Source organism: Echinops telfairi, unplaced genomic scaffold (genome assembly GCF_000313985.2).
Source record: "Echinops telfairi isolate 266 unplaced genomic scaffold, ASM31398v2 ScPeMD7_1713;HRSCAF=2227, whole genome shotgun sequence".
NCBI lineage: Eukaryota > Metazoa > Chordata > Mammalia > Afrosoricida > Tenrecidae > Echinops > Echinops telfairi.
The window spans coordinates 17,938,978-17,946,756 of NW_022105611.1; the positions used below are offsets into that span (position 1 = coordinate 17,938,978).

General features: G+C 43.0%; 1 protein-coding gene across 2 annotated transcripts in view; it reads right to left on the bottom strand.

Moving 5' to 3' along the window:
• Positions 1–7,779, bottom strand: part of UVRAG (UV radiation resistance associated) — a 289,183-nt gene that overhangs the window by 280,378 nt on the left and 1,026 nt on the right. The gene's annotated exons all lie outside the window — the stretch shown is intronic.

Here is a 7,779-nt window from a genome sequence, read left to right on the forward strand (position 1 = left end):
CAAATGTGCTTTATACAATTGATGTATGTATGGATTGTGGTAAGAGTTGTATGAACCCCCAATAAAATGATTTTTATAAAAAACCACACCACTGTCATCGAGTCGATTCTGACTCAGCAACCCTATACAGGGTTTCTGATGCTCTAAGTCTTCACTGAGCAGACACTCACCTTTCTCCCGTGGTGCAAGCTGGTGGGTTTGAATTGCCAACCTTTTGGCTAGCAAGGCAGTGCTTACCCAACAGCGCCACCCACCAAAAATCCTGCTGCCACCAAGTCTATTCAACTCATTGCTACCCTACCTAGGGTTTCCAAGCTGCAAATCTTTATGGGACAGATAGTCCCATCTTTCTTTCATAGAGCAACTGATGGGTTTAAACCACCAACCTGGTGTTATTAGCAACCTAACACCCGACTGCACCACCAGCGATCCTCATAATAAGCATTAACTCACTACCAGCAAGTTGATTCTGACTCATAACAACCCTAGGCCAGGGTATGCCTGCCCCTGTGGACTTCCGAGACTATAATGCTTTACAGGAATAGACATTCTCCACTGTCTCCTGTCGAGTGGCTGGGGATTTCAAACTGCTGTCCTGGCGGTTAGCAGCCAAATTCATAACCACCACACCACCAGAGCTCCCTTGTAATAAGCACAGGCCTGTGAAATACCCTACATCTATAATGCGTGCCCCACAGTGTACTGGCTGCCTTGCTTTGTCATCGACTATCAGAAAACCTTCCTCATATTGCTATTTCTTTAAAAAAAAACCTAGATTAAAATTTTCATGCATGAAAATTGTACCAATGCTCATGAAGACAGACAAAGTTGAAGAGTGTAACTTTTCCCTTAATCCTAAGCGTTTTCTGAATCCTAAATAAAGCTGCTTTCATCTTGAAGAAGAAAAAAGTTCAGTTTTTCTAGATTTGCTCTCATGAAAAGCATGACCGGAACTGCAGAAGGAAATAATTCATATCCTCCCAGTGGCAGGAACAGATCAGAGGAAACCTGGCGGGAGCTTCACATTCTGTGCCTACCGCAGTTCAGAGAACAAGGGACTTTATAAAACTCTCTTGAACAAACGAGTGAGCCGACTCAGTCTGTTTCTTCTACCTCCGAACTTAAATTGGACACAGGTGAACGAGGACACCTCACCCAGAGAAGTCACTCCTTCGGTGTTAAACCCTTCGTCACACAGCATGAGGCTATGCTGAAGAGCAGGTTTTTCCTGGGAGAAAGAGGATCATGAAAGTCTGATTTCTACTTTTACTTTTACATCCTTTTAGCATATGGTTTTCCCTTTTGCAGTTAATTTTTCTCCCTATCCTGGTTTTTAGACTGTCCTAGGAAAATTTAAAAAACAGACTGACAAGTGGTTCCCCGGCCACTAAGTGCCAGGGTCTAATGGTCAACTTCAGTAGGAACTGCCCCAGACGCTGAACAAAAAACATGCTTTACAACACTTGTTGTGAAAAGCAAGGAAAAGGCGAAATAACATCACTGCTGAAGAGTCTATGATAATTGGTGCCAAATATTACACAGAATAAAATTCCTGCCATCAAAACACCCACAATCACCAGATGGATACTGTTTCAGAAGCTTAAAGGGATAGGAAACCAGCAGTTCTTAAATATAATACTCAAAAAACCATAAGCCTGGTAAGTGCCCAGGAGCAAAAGAGGAAGGCTGAGTTTGTAAACTCCAGAGGGACAGTCCAAAGTATCACTCAAATTCACATCATAAAGGAGGTGCGGAGCAGTTTCCGGAAGGAATAGTCTGAGTATTCAGTCTGTAAAAAAAGAAATTTGAAAACCCTCCTTTCTCGATTTCAAGGCTAGTCTAAGATCCCCCCAAAGCTATAGGGATAACAGCTAATAGTAGAGAGATAAATCTGAGGAACGCTATCTCAGCACAGCCAGTCTGGCACCTGGAACTGCTCACGAGCGCCTCGGCTTCTGCTCACGCCTCTGTCATGAGACGGACCACGAGGCACACCAAAGAGACATGCTACACTAAGACTTCACTAAACGACTAGGCAAGTCGTGCCCGCAGCTGTAAAGAAGACAGGGAACACAGTGATGTGACCTGGACCCAAAAAGGTAGTCGATGGAATGTGGTTTTACAATCCTCCATTTTCCATGGGCTCCTCTCCCCCTAAGGTGTAAGAATGCAGCTGTTAAAATGCAAAGATGTCAAAGATGTTTAGGGCAAAGCCTTCTGGAGCCTGACTGATGTGATGAAACTGGAGACAGAACCTTAAACCCTAAAATGCTTCCACCCCTCTCAACATACATCTTTCACGTCCTCATGCACCTCTAGTTGGCAGCTCCCACAGTCTAGTGCATTAAAAGAAAACGGTAAGTACTTCTTTGTTCTCCCTGGTAGTGAGATCTGACAGGTAAAATACATATTTGGAAACTCTGACGAGCTGACTTTTCTTTCACTATCCTCGTACTTCGGGCCATCCGTAGTTTCAGTTCTGCTCCTGCTCTATTTCCAGTCAGTTTCACTTCTGAATTTTCTGCTGCTAAAGTGAAGAATGGGGACCCTTGTACCAGCATTTTTAAGTAAATGCTAAATTCGACCATATCTTTTTCTTTCAAAGGGAAAACTTCTCATGGATGGGAGGGGCTGACAAGAAAGGGCACCACCACCCAAACAGAACAAAGCAAAGCCTTACACTACTGATGACATTTTGTCACATAAAATAATGATTTTAGGATGCCGATGCCTCTTTCAAGTTTCTGAAGCGTCCTCGTATAGTTGTGTTCACATCAACTGAAGCAGCTCACAGATTGCCATCATTTTCTTTTATAGAGACACAACTACAGATTACATTTTTCTTTGAGTCACAAAGAATGGCTCACTGAATGTTTACTGAGAGAATAAATGCATACACATGGCCTGGTTCTGCAACATGCAGAACTGTACGTTCTGCTTGGCCGTATGCTCCCCGTAAAATATAGCGTTCACTCTGCATTCAGGGCTCTCACCAACAAAGCTATTTTTTCATAAACAAAAAATATAATGTGATGCCTAGATGTGATTACATAAATAATGCATTTAAGCAAACAGATATTAAAGGCTGCACATTATATGCACAGATATACATATAAGTATTCCCATGGACATACACGTATATTATCAGAAACCCCAGAAAACTAAAGCACTGCCATTGAGTCAATCCCAACTCACAGCGACGGGGTTTCCAAGACTGCAAATATCTCCAGAAGCAGAGGGCCTCATCTTTCTCCTGGGGAGCGCTTAGTAGTTCCCAACCCAGTGCTTCTCCCACAGCTCCTTTTACATATATCTTACGTATGGCTAAATGTCATTAAATATACTTCCGCCGCTTCTTTTTTTCCTGTTTCCAGCTCATTTCTAAGTTATATGTTCTTAAAAGGAAAGGCCCCTATACAAATAAAACTAAAAAAATAAGGATTACATATAAAGAGCACCTCCTCCTAGAGAGTCAGTGCAAGGCTGGGTGCAGGTGCCACAGGAAATTCACAAAGTATAAAGCATGATCGTCTAGAACACTTTGAAGCACTAACACTCATAGCAACTGGGGTTCCAAGACCTGGGCAGTCCCTGTGTTGACCCCTTTGTGACTCTGAGAGAGCTAGCTAGGCCTTATATCCCCCACCTGCATGAGGAAGTGGTGTGAATATAAATCTTCCATGCTGGAAAATCCCACACAATTGACAGCAATAGTTCACAAAGGAGGGGAGCATGAATCCCCAACACTTTAGTGTGGGCTGCACAGGTGACTTCCTGCCAAGGAGGGCAGTATGGGAAAGGTGAGGTGCAAGAATAACAGTGGAGAAACTTGATCATCTTAACTCAGCAAGCATTAACTTCCAACAGAGATGAATCATGCTAAGACAAGTTATATGTACACTTGATCAGATGTGATGAAAATGACATTTTACCTCTGTGGCCTTCCATTAACCCACAGCCCCATTCTAAGCAGGAGTAAAACCATCAGACAAATGCAATCGATGGGCATCCTGCAAAATGCTACGCAGTACTCAAAAGGGTCCGAGTCAGCATATACAAAGGAAGCCTGAGAAACTCACAGCCACAGGAGCCCAGGCAGTGCAACAACTACATACAATGTGGCATCTGGGGTAGGATGCAGGAACCGAAAAGGAGCACTAGGTAAACACAAAAGAAAGCCACATAAACTGGGTTACCAGTTGGGCTGCTAACCACATGACAGGAGCTGGAAACTACCAGCCTCTCCACATGAAAACAATGAGGTTCGGCTCTCAAGACTCACATGGACAAGTAGTGATACCACGAGGGTCGGGGGGAGCTAGGGGGGGAAGGGGGAGAAATGGGGAACCAACTACAATGATGGATGTACAGCCCCCAACTCCCCACCCCGGGGGGCAATAGCAGAAACATGGGCAAAGGGAGACAGCGGATGGTGTAAGATATAAAAATAATAATAATTTATCAGGGGTCCATGGGTGGAGGGGAGAGCTAATACCAAGGGCTCAAGCAGAAAGAAAATATTTTGAAAATGATGATGGCAACATATGTACAAAAGTGTTTGATACAATTGATATATATTGTTATAAGAGCTGTCTGTAAGAGCCCCCGATAAAATGATTTATTAATAATAAAAAAGTTATAGGGACAGTTCTACCCTGTCCTATATGGTTGCCATGAGTTGGAACTAACTAGAGGGCAGTGATTTTGGCTTGAGTTTTTAGTGAATGATATCAATATTAGTTGATTAATTATAATTTCCCATTCTAAGAGTCCTGTTGGTGCAGTTCAAACCCACCAGCTGAGTGCTCCAGGGAAGACAGATGTGGCAGTTTGCTGCCCAGGAAACCCTAGGGAACAGTTCTTCTCTGTCCGGTAGGGCCACAGAATCAGCTAAATGGCAATGGGTTTTTGGTCTCATACTAATGGAATGTTCACATAGGGGAAATTGAGAACAGGGCATAAGGGAACCCATCTATAGGGGTCTTAATGGAGCATGATTATACAAAATGTGGTGCAGGTATATAGACTTGCTTCAATAAATTAAAAATAAAGTGCAAATTTTAATTTTTTTAAAGGGAATGATGAAAGCAGGCTAAGAGTTCCTGAATGTGGCAAACGATTAGATACTTAACTACCACTCAATCGGTGGTTAGTTCACACCGACTCTGAGGCATCCAAGATAGGTGTACAATGTTCCTAAGAGGTCGCAGTCTTGAAAACCCAGTGCAGGTTTTCATATACATAAGGTTCAGCAATTATGCAGTCTTAACTAAACTCTTCTTTTATATAGAAGAGTTGTATTATAAAAACAAACTGGTTAGATCTCATACATAGGTTTATGGGTTTTCTTGGAACACTAGCAAACGCAAAATAGAGTCTTTTCTTTTGAGGCTAACTGAGGAAACGCCGATATTTTTGGAATGAACAGTCTGTATATTAAACCAATATCTTAAACATTACAACCATCTTTAGAATCAACAGAACTTAGTGAGGATTGGAATAAATGAGTTAGGTGACAGCAGGAATCCTCTTTATCCTTAAATGACAATGCAACTCAGAACAGGATTTCTAAACCAGTAGCAAGTTTCCCCCTAAGGGACATTTCGGCAATATCTAGAGACAGTTCCGACGGTTCCGGACTGGAGGGGATATGGGTGCTGCTGGTACCTAGCAGAGAAAGGGCAAAGATTCCCTGAGCCATCTTACAACACTCAATACATCCAAAATGCCCACGGCAAGGTTGAGAAAACCCTCCTTAAAAGGAGGCTTATGACCCAGTGAGTCTATACCTTAGAATAGGATCAATTTTGTCCTAGGGTTGATTTTTTTTAAATGTTGACAGCTTGCCAACAAACACGAAGCTCTATTAAATGACACTCTTTTTTCGAAGTGCTACCAAAAAGAAAGTTCATTGGTTTTCCAATTTAACTACCCCTGTGCAACGTTACAAAAGCTGTAAGCAAAAAAGGGCAATGGATTGATAAAAGAAAAAAATTTACACACACACGCTGAGTCTCAGAGGAGAGAAAGAAACCAGATGTGAAAGAATGCACCTTACACGATTGCCTGTATACAGATTTTAAACACAGACAAAACGGACTCTCTTATGTGAGAAATGCAGTTACCTTGGAAAGGATGGGTAGGGTAGGGCTGACAGGGGACCTAGAAGGGGCATCTGGGACCATGATAATTCTGTTTCTTAATCTGACAGTCATTACATAAATATGTTCTCTTTGTGACAATTCACCAAGCTGTATACTAATAATCGATGTGTACTTTCCTACATACACACGAAAACGTTAGGTTGTCTCTATGTTACATTTTCATAGGATAAAAAAACTAGGCACTTTGACCCATGAAGTTACAATGACTGTCAACTGCAAAAGTGAAAGTGTTTTGTTACATGGGCTCTAAGAATCCAAGTATGACACCCCAGAAATCCATAAACACCACCCTCAGCACTGATACAGCATTCTGCCCGACACTTAAGCTACTATACATCCCTTGGCAACATTCCAGAAATTTGACAAATATTAACAAATGCAGTAAATTTGTTCCATGGACAGTTTATTTCCCCCAGTATTACAGCGTAAATTGTTTTCAGAGAACAGGCTCTGTGAAATAATGCTTTCGCTTTCCAAATTCCATATTTTCCTTAAAAAAAAAGCCCAAAAAACTAAAAACTGAACTTAAAACCCTTGGCCCTCAACTCATGACTTTTCCAGAATGCTTTAAAAAGTTCCTCTCCTAGGATCCTGCCTCCAACACATAGGGCAATTCACATGAATGCCCATTCCAGAGGTGAGTTTTCCCAGCCAGACTTCTGCCCTCCTCTCTCAGCACCTCACAACACAATCTAAAGCCCCAAACACCCTCCAAACCCTAATATTGTCCACAAAGTTCCTTCCACTACAAAGCCAGGGCACCTGCTATTCCAGACTGTCCCATCCTCTGCCCACTCTTCCATCATCCTGCTCAGCAGGCATACATATGCAGGCTGGACACCGAACAGGGACGACCAAAGAACTGATGCATTTGAATTATGATGCAAGCAAAGAATCTTGAAAGTATCATGAACTGCCAAAAGGTCAAAGGTCAAACAGATCTGTCTTGGAAGTACAGCCAGAATGTTCCTTAGAAGGCAAGACTTTGGTCTTTACTTACACACACACACACACACACACTCCTGTATTCAAATCCAACCCTTTCTCTTTCTTCAGAATCCTTCCCTAAGCACCAACAGGTCAGGATTGTAAAGAGGAAGACAGGTGTTGCAGGGCTGTGGTTGGGACAGAAAGGTTGCATAAGTCACAAGCACACCACCCACACGAGCCCGGCGTGGGCTGTAGAGTCAGACCGCTGGATTCTGGAACCCAGTTCTATCAGGCGCTGTCAGGCTCTGCAGAGGCCTGTTCTCCATCGGACGCCTCGGTTTCATCAACTACACCACGGGGGTCATGAAAATAGCAATCTCTCCGAGTTGTGTGGTTGAAAACAGCCCGTGCTTGTTTGCGCATGGCATAAATCAGGGGAGCTTGCAGGAACAGCTTTTCCCGGGTCCTCTACTTGGATAAAGGAAGACAGAGAGGGAGCACAGTACTCTGTTGAAATCGCTTTAAAGCTAATATTCCTGCAAAATCGATTCGTGGGGATAGAGAGAGGGCAAGGGATAGGAGGAGGCAAGTGCTAAGTAGGAGCGACAGAGAGAGCTTTGTCGGATCCCCAAACTCAGCGTTCTCCTTTATTAACCTCCTGCAATGTGGCCCCTTAGGGTCCTTC